Below are 20,025 nucleotides of genomic sequence, written 5' to 3' on the forward strand. Positions count from 1 at the left end.
TGGAGTGTGTTACTTTCATAATGTGGGTTCTGTCAGTGAGCCGGTTGGCAACCCATCTTGTGACATAGGGATTTATACCTAGTATTAGTGAGTTTATCTATAATTCCAGAGTGGGGGATGATGTCAAAAGCCTTGTCAAGATCTAGATGGGCTGTGTGAACCATCTTACCCTCATCTACGGCTTTGGTGACTGCTACAAAGAAGTCAATCAGGTTTAGGAGACATGATCTGCTTTTTACAAACCCCAACTGGGTGGCATCCAGAGTTTGGAGATTACCAATGTCTTTGTTTTTTAAGTTCCATGATGATATGTTCCATGGCCTTGCAGACCAGGCTTGTTAGGCTAATGGGGCAGTAGTTCTTGGGGTCTGTGGTGGCTCCCCCTTTATGGAGTGGGATAACCATTGCTGTGCACCATTCAGTGGGCACAAAGCCTGAAGTGAGGCTATGATTGAACATGGTGCTTAGGTGGGGTGCCAGTTCATTCTGCAGTTCATGTAGAACACAGCCTGGGATGTTGTCAGGTCCCATGGATGCTGTGTTCTTGGCTTTTGAGAGAGTATTTTTTACCTGTACAGCCGTGATTACAGGAACTTTGCCTTCTTCTGGTATAGAGATGGGCCCTTTAGGGGGTAGGGGGGGTAAAGTTAGCACTGAACCTATCTGCCAGGATGTTGGCAATATCAGTTGGTTCTGTATATTTAGTGCCATTGTGCTGTAACTCAGAGCAGATCTGAGTGCTGCCATTGAGATTCTTGACATAGCTAAAGAATGTTTTGTGGTTGTCTTTAGAATCAGTGATGATTTTATTTTCATAACTAGTTTTGGAGGATTTTATGAGGGATTTCAGCTTTTTACTGAGGCTGACCAGGGAGTTCTTCGATTCATAGGATTTTTCTCTTTTTTGTAACAGTTTCTTTCTTCTGTTGTAGAGTTTGTTTATGGCAGGGGACCACCAGATCGGCTTCCTTTTTTTGGAGGATAGCATCTTGGTTCTGTTAGGGATAGCATGATCCATGCACTCGTGCAAGTGCTTATACAGTACATTTGTGTAGGACTCAGCAGTCATACCTCTATTGTCCATTTGCATGGGTGTTGTGAAGTTTGCCACTTCTGTCTTAAGAAGCATGAAGATGGCTTTGGAGAATTTAGTTACAGTGGTTTCCCTAATGGGGGTGGAGGGTGGGGGCGGGATGTGGATGTCTTGGATGATTAGCTTGTGGTCGGATTTGACCAATGAGGAATTGACCTCTGGTGTGGAATACCAGTTGCCCATGTTGGTAATGACCAGGTCTAGGATATTGCTGCCCCTGGTGGGGGTGTGGATAAGTTGATCCAAAGCACTGGAATTTATGAATTCCAGAAAATGTTGATCAAAAGAGTTGGTACATGAGTAGTTTTCCCAGTTAATGGAGGTGTAGTTGAAATCACCAATTATTAGGGTGTTGGGTTGTACCCTAATATTTTTCAGTGTATCAAGAAATGAGGAGTGGGAATCCTGGGGAATGATAGGAGATCAGTAGCAAGTTACAGTTTGGATTGCAGTCTTACCCAGAGTTAGTTGTCTGCACTTGGATAATCTCGGATGCATTATGCTGAGCAACTAGCCATGGAGGTGTGGATATTCTTAATGAACATGGACACACCTCCCCCTTTAGTGTTTTGGTCTAGGTTAGGTGACCGAAAGGTGTGGTATAAATTATAGCCTGGTATTGCAGGGGTGCTCTCTAGAGCCTTAAACCAGGTATCTGTCACTGCACAGATGTCGATGTTCTCCATTTTAAGGAGTGCCTCGAGTGAATGCATTTTGTGGTTTAGACTTATAACATTGAGTAGCATTGCCCTCAGATTTTGCTTGCTTGTACCTGTTATGGTGGTGAATTTGTCATTTGAACCTTGCCTAAAAAAGGCACTATAGGGGTGGCAAGAGCCTTAGAAAGTGTCCAGAATCCCAAGGGTGACAGGTGCAGGCCACCTCTGGCAAAGCATCGTGGTCTGTAGATCATGTCATCCCAGGCAGACAGATACTGGTTCACCTTAGAATGACACCAGAAGCTTAGCCAATTGTTGAAGTCAATCATTTTGTCCTTGTACTGTTGTATCATTCTGAGTGATGGCAGGATGCTGCTCAGGGCTTTGGTCATACCTGCCTGGGCTACAAGATTGGAGAGCTCCTCCATGTCTCTTTTCATGTAGTCCAGGGAGGTATGTCTCAGGTCATTCACACCAACATGGACAATGACAGAGACATATTTGTACTTGTTGTGGAGTGACCTGAGTGCGTGCGTTATGTGGTGGATCCTGGCACCTGATGGGCAGCTAACAGTAACTTTCTCCTTGTTTAGCCCAGTGAGTGTAACATCAGCATGCCTGACTATAGAGTCACCTATGACTAGAGTGTTGGGTACGTTGTTATGTTTATGGGCTGTGGTTGAGTGGCACACTGAGTTTGTGGGCTATATGTCATTTGGGTTGTGTTGGGGGGTGGATGTTGCATGCGTTTCTGCTTTGGAGGTCTCTGTTGCTTGAGAAGATTTTTCTTGAGACCCTCCACAAATGTAGGTGTGTGTTTTGTTTTGCTATGTGTGTGTTTTGGTGGTGTAGGTTTTGAGATACTATGTGATGAGTGTGGTGTCATAGACAGTCCTTCAGTGCAAAGCTAAAGTAGTGTGAGAAAAGAAAAGGATATATCTGTGAAAAATCCAGAAAAAAAGGTATGTGAAACAAGTAAGCATGTCATTGAATGCAGTAAGTGTTTTGTAATAATGGAAAATAGGGGTTTGAAAGTATATGTCTCAACAAGACTTGCTGTACTGATGTACTGCTGAACAGTACTGATGGCCATAGCATGTGGTTCTGTCCGTAGTGACTAGGCCAGCTACTGGAATGTTGTACATATCCATATGTTACCTGTGCATATAACTATGATACACATTTTGTCTTGTAAATACAGAGCATGTGCAGAGTAAAGTACTGTTGTAGAAGTGTGTGTTGAAATGCTTGTGATATAGAGTTCATACCATTCAACTGTACAGTCTTATAAGCACATGTGTGCCTGATATCTGTAGTCAGTTACACATAGACTTCTGTTATGTTGGGCAAACTATTGTCAAGTCTGATAAAATGACACCGTAACATAATAGCCTAGATATGAATGTGGACATCCTCCAGGTTAGCACTGTGATAGCAAACCCTACTGTGCTATCAACTTACTTATCTATGTATGTAAATAAGTTATGCATGTTCTACTTGTGTGTAATATCAGTTTCGGTGCATACAACAGACATACATATTTACAGGTACTGGTTGTTGCATTGCTATGACAATGATATGGGTAGTAGAATAGGCCTGATTATCAGGTTGTAATCGGAGAAGTGTGCAACTCTGTTATGGCCCTCTGTCCATGCCTACCACAAACAGCTATCTGAACACCTACATACAGTGGAAATCAAGAGTGTACACACCCCTGTTGAAATGCCAGGTTTGTGTACTATACAAAAGTGAGACCACAGAAAATCTTGTCAAAATGTTTCCCACCTTGAATGTGACCCATAACCTGTACAGTTCTACTGACAAACAAATAAATCTGTTAGGGGAGAAAATGTATAACATAAGAAATGTACTATAAACTAGTTGCATACATGTGCACACACATAAACCACTACTTGGCTGATGCACCTCTTTCAGTAATCACAGCGTTCTCTTTTTGGTTACACATATACCATCAATTAACAAGACTCTGATTAACCCCAAATAATGTTCAACTGTCCTAGTAGGAGATATTTGACATTTATACAGTTTCCTGCTGCAGCAAAAGCCATGTTTGGCAGAGAGCTTACAAAGCATTGAAGGGATCTCATTGTGGAAAGGTATCAGTCAGGAGAAGAGTAGAAAAAGTGTCCCCAACATTGTATATACCATGGAATACAGTGCAGACAGTCATCAGACAGTGGAGAAGATATGGGACAACAGTGACACTGCATACACTTGGATGTCCATCCAAAATGGATGACATGACAAGATGACAACTGGCCATGGAGGCTAACATGGGACTGACAGCAACAGTAAATGAACTGCAGGAATGCCTGCCAAGTATTGGATGTGCATTACATGTGATAATCTTCTGTATTTCCCACATGTCTATCCTATGGGGTAGGGTTGCTAGATGGAAGCCTTTTCTTACACAGATAAACGTCCAGGGCTGGACAAACATTGTCAAACAGTGCATCAGGTCTCCAAAACACATGTTGGACAATGTGCCATGGTCTGATGACACCAAGGTTAAACCTTTATCACACAATTCCAAGAAGTATGTTTGGCCCAACACAACACTTTGCATCACCAAAAGAACACCATCCCCCTGATGAAGCATGGTGATGGTGGTATCATGCTGTTGTGTTGCTTTTCAAAAGCTGAAACTGGGCCTCCACTCAAGATGGAAGGAATTATGAACAGTTGCATATACCAACTGGTTTTGTCCCCAAACCTTCAGTTATCTGCTAGAAAAATGAAGATGAAGAGGGATTTTGTCTGTCAGCATGAGTATGACCCCAAGTATACATCCAAACTGGCAAAATAATGGCTTCACCAGATGGAAATTACAGTTTGAGAATGAGCCAGCCAGACTACACCCAGTAGACAATCTGTGGGTTGCCCTGAATAGGACTGTGCACAAGAAATGTCCTCAGTAATTGACATATTCGTGGCACTGTTGGAAGGAAGACTGGGCAGCTATTACCAAGTAAAGATGTGCCATGATTATGGACACTAACCTAAGATGACTGAATGCTGTCATTATCTCAACAGGTGCTTCCACAAAGTATCTGTGTACGGGTGTGCACACTCAGGTAAACAGCTTATTGCACTGATTTCAATTTGCATGTTTTCCCACAAAAGATTTTATGTTTTCAATGGAATTGTACAGGCTATAGGTCACATTAAAGGTAGGAATTGTTTTGAAATGAGTTATTGTGATGTCAAGTTAGAATAGCACAAAGACCAGGCATTGTAACAGGGGTGTGTACACTTATTTATCCACGGTAAATATATGGACTCAGCAATACCTGACCTGCAAAAGCCGCCTCCTCCAAGGTAGAGTAATCCCCTTTGGTCAATATCTGCAATACACAAACCACATAATAGGTTCCTATATTGTTGTACAGGGCCACATAGGTACAGACAACAACTTGGAAGCATGTCAACCTCTATCTGAACAAGCATGTAAGGTCACAGGTGACTCCATGTAAGGCTAACTATGAGTACAAATTACACATATCCACATTGCCAAAGTCAGTTACAAGGGTATCTCCACATATGTTGTCAGTCCCAGAGGCAACAACACAATTCACCATGTACTGGTGTTAAATCACACCTCATACACACATGCCATGGATATATGCAACCTGCATCATACAGGTTAGGTGTGAACATCACCCCCTGTCCCCCCATCCTTCTAGGGGATTATGCACATCAACCGCACCCCTCCTCTCATAATTTTTGAGCAGGTACATATTGCCTACTGAAAAGCAACAACAGCAACTCTCCATGGGGCCTGAAAACATCCCTGGCTGCATGCTACATGAACTCAGACAAGTGCTCACAGTGCCACACTGTATTCAAACACAGCCTCAGCAACATCCACACACCATCCACATGGAAGATGGCCACTGACATCCCTCTGCACATTAATGAATGAGGGATAGAGGTCTGTCCAATTAACTGTTCATCATTGGGGGAAATATGACACATCGGGGCCAAGAGTGAAATGCAAGCTAATATTGTGTTGATAGGTTACAGGGGTATGATGTAGTTGAGTGCTGGCAAGAAATATCCACTGCTGATGTACAATTTCTGTCCATACTGTTGACAACTGTATAAGGTGCTATGATGTGTTTCATTGTTTGTCTTCCAGGTAGGATGCATCATATCCAGAATCCCCCATAAAGTGCAGCAGAAACCACTGAAATTGTAGAATTCCTAATACAGCACTACAACATGATGTTTGGACACAGCCAGTAAGATCTGCGGGAGCAGACCACCCTGTGGAATGACCTAGTGCACAGGGTAAACAATGTTGGCCTGCACACAAGAACCTATGAGCAAGTCTGGCATTGTGCAAATGACCCCCTACATAATGCGCAATGAAGGGCTGCTGCCATAGCCAGGGGAGCAACAGCCACAGGTGAGGGCCCATCCTGCAGCCCCCATTTACATCAAAGAACAGCTCCTTGCCAACCTTGGGTCACCCCCCCCAAGAGCAGAACATCTCCATGAAGCCAGCATCGTGGATGTGGGTGCCCCTGACACAATGGACCAGTAGCATGCAGGTGAGGCTCTACTGTACATTACTAGAGTACTTTAGCATACACAACCTGTATCTGTAGAGTATCTACATACATATGTCAGATAAGATAGTTAGGGTTGGGAGGGTGGCCTAATGGTTAAGGTGTTTGCCTTACAAGCACAAGGTGCAGGGTTTAAGTCTCACAAGGGGTAATTGGCTAGGCTTAAAATGGCACACAAAGGCAGTTAGCCTAGTACTAACCTATGAACCTATGATAGTAGTTGTGGACAGGGTTTGGTAATGCACATAAGTGCACATCTATGGTGATGGGCAGCATATTTTGGGGTTGTATTGTTAATGTGCAGAAATGCTCCTACCACCCTGTATCAAGGCCACATGTTGATGGTACCTCTCTCCCACACATATTTAGCTTCCTCTGGTCTACTGAGACAGCAGGTTGTGACTATGTATTTTTTTTTGTGCTTTGCCAATACACACCTAACCATATTGCTTGATGTCCATGTTCACTTATGGTGGTGCTAAATGCAGTGGATCACAGTGGTCACCCCAGGGGCCTATCTGAGGGGTAATGTAACATACCTGCAGCATACCTCACAACCTGTCAGTGCAAGACTTGTGGACACAGACCAACAAAGTGGGGGAACAAATGCGCTATGGTAGGGACATGTCTGAAACATTAATCCTATACAGTGGATACCACAGTGTACACACCCCTATCAAGATGCCAAATGTTTCTGATATATACAATGAGAGACCACAATATTACATTCCACACCTTTTCCAACCTGTACTGTGACCATAACATAAAGAATTAACTTGTAAAACCAATCAATATGTTAGCGATTGGATTGCACAGGTCATATGTCACATTTAAGGTGGGTAATGTTTTTAAATGCAATATTGTGGTCTCATTTTACAGGATACAAGAGCCTGCTATGTTACAGGGGTGTGTAAACTTATCATATCCATGTTAAGCTTAGAAGGTTGTTGGTGTAACAGGATTTTTTTGAACATAAATTCACCGCTGGTGATGATGTGTGCAAATCGAATGTATGTCATTAATTAATGACATCAGTCTTCATATAATGCCAATTATGTGTCAGACAAACATATAGGGGTTGTGAGGGACAGAGAAAACATATGTGCTAGATATCTACATTCTTCAATGATTTGTACAGCTGTGAGGTATGGTCTACAGTAGTTGCCACTGTGCTATACAGGTGAACAGCAATTATTTGTACATGGGTGCAGTGTGTACTAGGTGAATGGATGTCACCTACTAACAGTACTCATGCATCCCAGACATGTATATTGTTAGTAACAAGGATTGAGAATGGCTGCAGTGCATGATGATGAGAGCTCTGTGTGTCATGCATGTCACATTTAGGGTAATGTGAGGTCTGTGTAATAGCTTTGTGCCAATACACCTGTAAGTGTCTGTGTGGATCTGTGTGTGTGTGGCAGCCAACCATAATGTACAGGTATTAATTTACATTTATTGTCTTCCCCTCAAAGGTGACAATGGGGGTCAGGGTCCCTCCTGCTTGGGAACTTATGTCAGTGTCTCTGCAGACTCTGACAATGATGATAGCCATAGTGCAGCACAGGCTGGGTTGTCAGGAGCTGAGTCTGTGCCATTGGTTGGCATCCCACCCTTGTGCTCCCCATCCACACACACAGACACAATGCCCACACATACCCATTCACCAGTGGCTATAGATGATGGACAGTTGGCAGCTAGTGCATGGGGCAGGCAAGTGTGGTGACAATGGCAAGTGTGTCTGTAGACACCAGCCATAGCCAGAGAACAGGCAAGGTTCCACACAGTCAGGCTGGCAAGGGTGCTTGCTGGTGACCTCTTGCCTGACATGCCCCTGTCACAAGTGCCACAGCAAGTGTCACCAGATGCATGTTTTGGACCATCCTGGAGGCACAGGCATGTAGTGAACATAACACCAGGCAGCTTCTCAGGGCTGTAAATACTACTCTTCCTGCTGTGCATGACAACCTCCATGATCTTGCTGAAGCCCACTGTTATTATGCTGAGGTCATGGATAGACGGTTGGGTGAGATGATGGGAATCCTCAACCATGGTATGTCAATCCTTGAACGTGGAATGTCTGTGATAGAGTATGTGGTGGGAGTTGGCCATCAGCCACATGGATGTGGGACAGCACCACAAACAGCTGAGGGTCCACATGGCCATGCAACTTCTCACTCCTGTAGTGGCAGTACAGCAGCACAACTGCAGGGGGTCACTGTCCACACCATGACTCAGCAGGACATGGCCATGTAATCTTGGTCAGTCCCAACAGGGACATGGATCCAGCAGACACCAGTCACCATCGGAAAGTAGTAGTGCATCTGGCCTTGGGCCTGGTGGTGTCCGTGGGTCCCCTGGCAGGCACAGTTCCCAAGTCCATGACCAGAGATGGTGAACTGTATACCCTGCCATGCATGGTCCACAGCTGTCCACCATACCCTTGTGTAGGGCAGCCACATGGCATGACTGTGTGCATCCATGCACACACATATCACCAACACAGCTAGGTAACCTCCAGACTTACACACACCACCTCTGCATGGCCAATCTCACATGCAATCCCCAAACACACACACATGATGTCAACCAAATGGCTCAGCCTAGGCCTCTGGCAAACTTACACTACACCCTGTGCATATGATGATACATGTGCCACATCCCTATCATCCATACCATCAATTCAGGGGCATGCTAACATGTTTCTGATGCACAGGGTGAACCTAGAGCTTAGTACAGTTTAGCAATGTAATGCTGTGTAGTGTTGACAGCCAGCATGTTTAATAGTTACACATCAGAGTGTGTAGCTGTCAGCCGTGATACATTATTGTTGTTAACAACGACTGCATGTGGTCTCCATAATGTATTCTGTTTGTCTTTTAGGTGTCTGTGTATCAGCAGGATGTGTCCCTGCAGACTACAAGGGGTATGGCAGTGTGGTAACACTTTGAGTGTGTCATATCCAGGGTACAGATGTACACAATTGACAGATCTATATAACAGTTTTTGCATGTGCTATGTAGCTTATAGGGCTGACGGGCGTATACAGGTAAGTGTATGGTGGCTGACATCAGCACCTCTTGCACAGTGGACTATGGTAAGTGTAGTGGGTGGAACACACCTCAAATTTGTAATTTCCACATACACAGAAGGTATTGTGGTCATCCAACACACATAGAATACTGTTCACAAACACAGACACAGACACACACAATCACAATTGCCAGTGTTGGGTTTGAAATCCCTACTCATCTAGTTAGCGGTAGTATAGTATTATGCAGTCATCACAGGAGGCACATAGCTCATAGTGTGAGTTTCCAAAGTACGTGTATAGTGATTAACATGACATGTCCTCTGTGATGCTGTTGTTCACACACCTCCATGAAGTCCCCCTCACAGGCAAGGTAAAGAGGCTACACCCACATGAAGTACCCTATTATAGCAGTGTGTTGCCATGCCATTGTCTATAAGAATAATGACACAGCCATTCTGCATGCAATTAGCAAGTGCGGGACAATAATTGGTGCACAGGCCATCAGCTGCTCATGAGCATTACCTACAAAAGGCAAGCTGCTGCCTATGCAAAACAGATGTACACCCTACATGTGTGGGAGAGGGAGAGTGAGAAACTGAGGAAAAGAAAACAAATAACAGTATATAACCACCTACACTTGGAAAATACAAAGACAGGTATTTCGAACAAGTAAACATGTAATGGACTGCAGTAGGGGGTATGTAAGAATGGGAAAGAGGAAGTTTAACATATATTTCTCAACAAAGCTTGCTGTACTAATATATTGCTGATCAGAACCTATAGCCATATCATCTGGGTCTGTTTGCAGTGACATAGATCATAGGTAAGACCCCAGGAAAGGATGATATATGACTAATTCTGGAGGGTGTGTTGAACAATACTGATTTTGACAATGCTAGGCCAGCTACTGGGATGTTGTACATATCCATAACTTACTTGTGAATACAACTAGGATATACTTGTTTGTCTCAGAAATGTGAGACACCTATACATGGTATTTGCACAATAAAGTACTGCTGCAGATGTGTGTGCTGAACTGCATGTTATATACTGAGCTCATACCATTCAACTGTCCAGTGTTCTGCACACTGACCATATGTGTGCCTCATATTTGTAGTCATTTATCCATGGAGTTGTATGTCTGCAAATCCTTGCAAAAATTTGTAAAGACTGACATTACAACATCCCCCTTCATTGTCCTCTGGCTTTTCCCATTCGGGTTTGCCACAGTGGATCATCAGTTGCCATTTCTGCCTGTCTTCTGAATCTTGCTCTCTCACACCAACCATCTGCATGTCCTCACTCACCACATCCAGAAACCTTATCTGAGGCCTTCCTCTCTTCCTATTACTTGGCAGCTACACCCTTACCATCCTTTTCCTAGTATACTCAACACCCATCCTCAGCACATGTCCAAACTGATGTAATGCTGCCTCTCCAACTTTGTCTCATATCCATCCAACATGGCCTGAGCCTGTCATATACACATTGCTAAACCTGTGTACCCATGTCACACTTAGTGCACATCATAACATCTGTAACTCAGCCATGTGCAGCTCTAACTCCTGCCTTTTTGTCAATGGCACTGTCTCCAACCCATATAACATAGATGATCTCACTACCCTCTTGTAGATCTTACATATCATGTTTACTGGTACTCATCTGTCACAACTCTCTCCTGACACTCTTCTCCACCCTCTCCATCCTGCCTGTACTCTCTTCATCTGTCCTCCATAGTCCTCATTACTCTGAAATGTTGATCCCAATCATTTGAATACTTCCATCTTTGCCAAATGTACTTCACGCATCCTCAACATTCTGCTATCCTCCCACTCATTCACACACAGATATTCTGTTCTAGTGCTGCTGACCTTCATTCCTCTCCTCTCTAGAGCATATGTCCACCTCTCCAGGGCCTCCAAAAGCTGCTCCCTGCTCTCAATACAAATCACAATGTCATCTGCAAACAACATAGTCAACGGGGACTCCCATATGAGCTTGTCTGTCAACCTGTCCATCACCATTGCAAATCAGAAAGGGCTCACAGCTGATCCCTGATGTCATCCCACCTCCACCTTAAACACATCCATCAATCCCAATGCAGACCTCAATGCTGTTACATCACCCTTGTACATATCCTGTACCACTCTTACATATATCTTTTCCACTCATGACTTCATCATACGATACCACAACTCTTGTCTAGGCACCCTGTCATATGCTTTCTGTAAGTGCAGAGAGACACAGAGCAACTCCTGACCTTCTCTGTATTCCACCAGTAACAGTCTCAGAGCAAACATCACACCAGTAGTGCCCTTTCCATGCATGAAACCATACTGCTGACCAGTACTCTTCACCTCCCTGTGTAACCTATCTTTGACTACTCTTACCCATAACTTCACGCTGTGACTGGTCAATGTTATCCCTCTGTAATTATCATAGCTCTGCACATCAACCTCATTCCTAACACTGTACCCAAGCCCTTTGTCTCCACTCCTCATGCAACCTCACACTTCCCAAGATATCAGTAAACAGTCTGGCTAACACCACTGCCATTTTCCCTAAACAACCCCATGCTTCCACAGGTGTGTAATGTGGACCAACAGGCTTGCCAGTATTCATCCTCTTCATAACTATCCTTGCATCCTCCTTGTTAAGCCATTGCACTTCCTGACTCACCATACCCACGTCATCCAACCTTCTCTGTCTCATTCTTTTCATTCATCAGCCTCTGAAAGTACACTGTCCATGTACTCAACACACTCTCCTCACTTGTGAGTACATATACCTCATCATCTTTTAACACATTTATCTGCTGCACATCTTTCCTTGATCAGTGCATCTGTCTGGCCAATCGGTACACTTTCTTTCATCCCTCCTTAGTGTCCAACCTGTCATAGAACTCTTCATATGACAATTCTCAGCCTTTGCCACCTCTCTCTCTGCTATGCACATCATCTCCTCATACTCCTTCCTACTTTCCTCATCTCTCTGACAATCCCACTCCTTCTTCTCCAACGTCTTACTGTCTAGTACTTCCTCAGTCCACCAGCAGGTGTCCTTGTACTGCTTCCTCCATCCAATTTACCCCAAGCACCCTTCTAGCTGTCACCCTTACCAGCTCTGCTGTACTTAACCAGATATTTGTTAGACTGTCGCTGCCACCCAGTGCCTGTCTCAGCTCTTCCGTGAACTTCACCTTACAATTACCCTTTTCCAATTCACACCATTTTGATCCTTGGTGCTGCCTCCACAGTCCTCCTCTTCTCGATCACCAATGTCATCTTACATACCAACATTCTCTGCTGCCTAAATACATTTTCCCCTGTCACCACTTTAAAGTCTCTACTCTCCTTCAAAGTGGCCCTCCTACATTGGATATATTTCACATGCATGGATCTTACTCCACTCTTGTATGTCACCCTATGCTTCTCCCTCATGTTATAACACTCTTGTATGTCACCCTATGCTCCTCCCTCATGTTATAACACTCTTGTATGTCACCCTATGCTCCTCCCTCATGTTATAGTGTGTATTCACCACAGCCATGTCCATCCATCTCACCATCTCCATTCCTTTTAACACCATACATACCCATCAATCCCCCATCCCCTCTGTTTCCTTCACCAACATGCCCATTGACGTCTGCTGCAATGACCAGTCTGTCACCTTGGGTACAGTCATCACCACGTCATCCAACTGACATCACATTTCTCTTTCTTGTCCATTGCACAACCAACTTGCATAGCATATGCACTAACAACAGTCATTACACCATCAGCTTACAGCATCAGAAACATCACTCTATCAGACACTTATGTCATTCTCCAAAAATGCTCTTGTCATACTGTTCCTTCAGCAGAAGCTCTACCCCCTTCCTCCTCCAGTCCACACCATGATACTACAATTGTGACCTGCCTAGCATACACCCAGCTATAATCCCCTTCCATGTGGTCTCTTGCACACACACAATATATCAACCGTCCCCTGCCCATCATATCAGCTAGCCTGGTCCCTATACCAGTCATACTGCCAAAATTAACAATTCTTACCATTAATACCATATTCCTAGCCTTTCTTCTCTCTTCCTGCCATGTGACTGTTGGACATCCTCCAGTGGATGCCTGTCAGTGAAAAGGCTACTCTGCTATTGAATGACTCAAGTATGTTACAGCAATATTGAGGCACTGTCACTGATGTTTGTCCCATTGCACCCATGTATGCATGGCATCCTACAGATGTCCTGCTGTAACAGGTTGAGCGGGATGACTGCGCAGCTAGAGTGTGAATACAGTGCACCATACTGACACAGAACAGACATGTATGCGAGGTATTACCTATGCATATATCAGTATGAGTATGTGTATGGGTCTACCTCATGAAAACAGATGGGATGCAAAATGTCAGTTAAAAAGCTGTACATGTTGTACACATGTATAATCTTAGTTACTGTGCACCCAAAAGAGTGAAATTTCTACAGCTACTGGTTGTTGGCTTGCCGTGATACAGCTATGGTTAGTACAATAAGCATGATTAGAGGTTTTCTGGTTTGATCCTTGGCTGGGGTGCCTTCTGTGCAGAGTCTGCATGTCCTCCCTGTGATCACGTGGGTTTCCTCTGGGTGCTGCAGTTTCCTCCCACATCCCAAAGGCATAATGTAGATGGATTGGCTACTCTAAATTGCCCCTAGGTATGAGAGGTTCGTGTGTGTGCCTTCCGTGGAAGGTTGGGTGCCAGGCTGGTAACTTGATAAAGTAAAACTCCACTGCTAATGATGAGCGGGCAGGTGATCCACTGTGGTAACCCCTAACTGGGAAAAGCTGAAAGAAGAAGAAGATCATTACTAAATTGGAGAGGTGTCTAACTGTGTTATGACTTTGTGGCCATGCCCACTACAAACAACTGATTGAACACATACATGGTTGTATGGACTCAGCAATACCTTACTTGTCATACCTGCCTCCGCAAAGTAGAGTAATCCCCTTTGCTGGACAGCAGCATTACACAAACCACAGTTTTGGTCAATATAATGGCTGTACAAAGCAAAGTAGGGGCAGGAACCAACCTGGCATCAAGTCAGCTATTGTCTGAACAAGCGTATAAGGTCACAGGTGGATTACTGTAAGGCCAACTATGAGTACAGATTGGAGACATCCACCAAGGACAATCACAAGGCTATCTTCCCATATGTCTGGAATCTCAGAGGCAACAAAGCAACTCAACCTGTAATGGTGGCCACTCAAATCACATACACACACAACATAGCTACAAGCAACTTGCTACAGATAGGGCTAGGGCAGACATCACCCCCTGGCTCAGCATCATTATAGGTGGATATGTACTCCACCCACACCGCTCCCCTCATCACCAGTGAACAGGTACATATTGCTTACTGAAGGGCAACAAATGTAAGTATCCATGGGACGTCATATCATCCCTGTCTGCATCCTACATGAACTCAGGCATGTGCTCCCAGCTGCATTATACACTGTAGTCCCACCAAGCTACAGCACCATCCACACACCATCCACATGGATGATGGCTAATGTCATCCATTTGCACAGACCTGAATGAGGAATGACAGATTATGCAATCAACTTGCCCTCACTGTGGGCAATATGACCCATTAGAACCAGGAGTGCAATGCAAGCTGATACTGTGCTCATAGATTACAGGGGTATGGTGTGGTTGTGCATGGTGGCTTCTGGTATTCAAGGTACATGTGCAGGTACTGGACACACTGTTGCTAAATGTATGGGGTCCTGCGATGAGTTTCCCTGTTAGTGTCTACCAGGAGCAATGTCACATCACCAGCAGGAAAACTTTTCACCAGCAGAATGCAACCTGATAAGGAAAGCTATAATATAGAACCACACGGTACTGTTGGGCCAAAGCCAGCAACATTTGTGGGGGAGGACCACCCTGTGGGATGACCCTGTCCACAGGGAAATGAGGTGGGCCTGCATGCATGTATATATGAGCAGGTGTGGCATCATGCCACCAACCTCATATGCCATGCTTGGCAAAGGGCTGATGCCATGGCCAGGGACCCCACAACCACAGGTGGGGTCCCAGCCATGCAGCCCCCACTGACACCAAATGAGGAGCTCCTTGCCAAGCCTGGGCCACCCATCACAGTACAACATCAGGGTACAAAGCCCCACTTGCTGGAGGTGGGTGGCACCCACACAATTGACAAGGAGCGTGCAGGTAAGGTCCCAGTGGGGATTACTAGATTACTGCATGAGACATACTTGTATCTATACAGTAGCTACATGCATGAGTCAGGTCAGATTGCAGTTGTGGATGGGGATTTCTTATGCACAGATGTGCAAATCTATGGTGAAGGACAGCAAATTGTTTAGTACTGAGTGTTGTACTGTAAATATGCAGACATGCTGCATTCATCCTTTGCCAATGGGACATGTGAGTATGCTGACAATACCTCTCTCCCACAACTACATAGGTCACTCTGGTCTGCATATGGGACAGCAGCCTGAAGCTGGTGAGTATGGAATTGTTCAGTTGTGCTTTGGCAATACCGCAGGCATGTGGAGGGCATGCAAGTTACCATGCACACAACTATGAATAATAGCCATATTGCTTTATGTGCATGTTCACTTCTGGTGGGATTAATTGTATTGCATCACAATTGTCACCACAGGGGCCTATCTGAAGAGAATGTAACATTCCTGTAGCATACCTCACAACCTGACAGTGCAAGACGTCTGGACAGACACCAGAAAAATGTGTTGGGCAAACTGACTAAGGTAGGGACATGTGTGAAACATCACTGCTATACAATGGATATAAAATGTATACACACAACTGTTAAGATGCCATTTGTTTCTGATATATACTGATTGAGACAGCAGTATGTCAGTCCACACCTTTTCCAATGTTTAATGTGGCCCATAACATGAACAATTCACCTGTAAAACCAAGCATCTGGACTCATGTATTGCACCTACAAGCCTGGACAAGTGTGAGGGTAGCAGACATTGTATCAGAATGCTGTTTTAGTCAAGTATGATACCTGATGCTGCCATATGTGTCAGTACACTCACTGTGGCCTATTTGGCAACAATACCACATACATGGGCATTGTTAAGGCAGACAGAGCACTAGTAGGTTCCAAACATCTGGATGTTCCAGACGCATCTGTATAGAGGACTGCTATGGCCTGTACAATGATTTCAGATGCTGCACATGAGGCAGATGCCATTACCACACTATATAAAGTAATGGCATCAGGAGGTGGTCACCTGCCATGTATGGTACACACATCAAAATGGTATCAGCCCCACACACACACACACACACACACACACACACACACACACACACACACACACACACACACACACACACACACACACACACACTGTTGCCAGTATTGCAATTAGAACACCTGCCTATCTAGTTATTTCTACTATAGTGTTATGCAATTATCAGATGTGCCCCAAGCTTATAAAATTTCACCTCATCCAAAGGTAATTATAAGGTGAATGACATCAACAGGACTACTAAATTGGACTAGGAGGAAGTGTAAAGGGTGGTACACAAGTCAAATATGGTATAACCCACACACTACATGATTCTCACACACACACACACACACAGACACACACACACACACACACACACACACACACACACACACACACACACACACACACACACACACACACAAACTTACCAATATTGAGATTAGAACCCCTATTTAATTATTTGTACTATATTACTGCATGCGCTACAGAGCTTACTGGACTTATAACTGGACAAAGGTGCTAATAACCGCACAGCTGAGGTAAGGTATTCCAAGTAGCAGTAAGTCTACCTTCAGTTCTTCCCTTACATATTGCTAGTTCTTTCTGTTTTGCACTTGAAATAGCATTATAGCTTTGCACTTCAACAGGTTATTGTATCAGTAAGTGTATCACACCTGGGAGCCATCAGCATTACTCATTCATCACAGAATTAACCCAAGTACTTACTAGTTATGACCACCCCTCATGGCATGATTGAAGTGTGCTTTTCTGTGCTTTCACCCATTAACCTGGTGCACTTGTCCATTCTGAGGCACTATTGCAACTGCCTCATGTACACAGACAACCCTCTCCTCTAAACTGCAAACACTCAGAACAGTGAGAGTTACCCCTATATCACCAAATGTGGAAATATGCACTCTCCAGCAAAGACTGGACATGCTGGTCAAGAGGATAAGATCAACACCTGCACCACACCATGGGGAACACATAGCTCGCTACAACACCCACTATGATAGCCCTGACATACACTGAAAAGCCACACATCCACCTTCACAGAGGCACTCAATGGACATTTACACAAACAGCACAGACCAGCAAGACAGACACCCACTCAGATGCCATGACATAGTCCATGCCAAAGGACACATCACCTACACAGTGTGTCCCTCAACCTAAGCTCCCAGGGCTAACCACCTTGCACAATAAAGTGATCATGGGTGACTCAGTACTGCAGCACACAGATGTCCCACTCACTAAGTTGATTATGGAGGAGGTAACAGCCGACTGTCTATCACATGCCAGCATCCAAGAAATGACACAGCCAGTCAGACCACTCCACAACAACTACAAGTATCACTCTGTCATCATCTATATGGGTGTGAATGGCCTGAGAAACACCTCCCTGGACTACATGACATGAGACATGTTGAACTCTCAGATTATGTGGTCCAGGCAGGTGTAACAGTAGCCCTGAGAAGTATACTGCCATCATCCAGAATGATGCTGCAGTACTATCAACAGATAATTGATTGCGACATTGGCTTATGTGTTGTGTGTTATTCCCAGGGGATCCAGTATCCCTCTGCTTGGGATAACATGATTGACAGACCTCCATGCCTTACCAGAAATGTCCTAAATCTGTCAGCCCTGGGTTTCCAGGTACATGGTAAGTGTCTTGCCACCCCTATAGTGCCTTATTAGGCAGTGTTCCAAATCAAATTACCACTGTAACAGCTAGACATGTATGCAATCTGAGGGTCATGCTGCTCAACAGTAGACATCTAACTGTCAAGATGCAGTCACTCAAAGCACTCCTCAGAGTGGAGGACGTTGACATTTGTGCTAATGGAGAAGTGGTACACAGCATCAGACATCCCTGCACTAACAGGCTATGATGCATTCCACAGCTGTCAGCTCCCAAACATGGACCACACTTCCACAGGTGGTGTTGTCTCCATAGTCATAATGGATATGCACACCTCCAGACTAGTATCCCAGCATGATGCATCGGAGGTACTTCCGGTACAACTGACTTTGGGTAATAGTGCAATCCACACCATAGCCTGATATCGGTCCACACCTATGTTCCTAGACTATCAATGCACATTCCTCAACATCCTGGCATCTATGAAAGTCCAACCCAACAATTACATAGTAGGAGACTTCAACTACCCCTCCATCATCTGGTGAAAGTAGTCAAGCACCAGTACACTGGCCCAACCCTTCCTGCAAATTCATCAGTTCCAATGCCCTGGACCGGCTCATACTGATGCCCAGTAGAGGATACAACAACCTTGACCTGTGTTGATTGCTTACACACTGGGACAGTTGTCAATCCCTACCTGCTCAGATCCAAACATGATGTAATCAACATGGAGCTCAACATCTCACCCACACTCCCCCACACACAATGGTAACCACCTTGCAAAACCTCTCCAAAGCTGACTGCAATCATAAAAACAGGGGTGGATGACTTCACTGCACCCATTCCAATAGGAAATAGCTGAATGACTGTCGAATCATACACATATGTACTACATAAACATGTATATGGATGCATGGTACTAGCTGGTACTAGCTGGGTCAGACATGGCTTTGTAAGTCAAGCACAGATAGCTGCTAATTAGGTGATATGACACAGAGAAAAGCTTGGGTCTTCTGAGTCTGTCTGTGTAGGATGTATGTTTAATGCCTAGGAACAGAACCTAGACACTGTCCTCCAAACACTGGAAGCCAATGTGATGGTCCCCTGCCATTTCTAAAGTGTACAACAGAAGGAGGACACTGTTGCAGAAAAAAGTGGTGTCCCAAGACTGGTGAACCCTCTTATTAGCCTCAAATACAACTTGGGATCCCTCATGGAATCACCTACAGACAACTATGAAAGCAGAATTGCAGTAGACACTGATGACAATCACAAAAGCCTTTGATAGTACAACCTCCACAGCAATAACCACAAGTGCTGTGAGTTACTGCACAATGCTAATTCCTATCCTGAGACAACAGGTATTGGCCAAAGTCTTGCCAACACATTCACTGCCAGCTTTACGCTTATCTCCCCCCAAGAGGACAATAACAATGGCAGATGAATGCCAGGCACCCAGCATTACTGCAGGCTAGGTTAGACCTGCATTGTCCACAGACAAGAATACAACTTCCATGGGACCCCAACATATCAGTGGCTGTGTTCTACATGACATTCAAAGATATATAGATTCATAGATTAGTACTAAGCTAACTGTCCTTGATGGCCATTTTAAGCCTAGCCAGTTACTCCCTGTGAGAATCAAACCCTGCACTTGTGTTTCTAAGGTAAGCACCTTAACCATTACGCCAACCTCCCACCACACCTGTGTGCCCTGGTCAGTCAAAATCT

The sequence above is a fragment of the Protopterus annectens genome, chromosome 11.part0, assembly GCF_019279795.1.
Source record: "Protopterus annectens isolate FY-2018-M chromosome 11.part0, PAN1.0, whole genome shotgun sequence".
Lineage (NCBI taxonomy): Eukaryota > Metazoa > Chordata > Ceratodontiformes > Protopteridae > Protopterus > Protopterus annectens.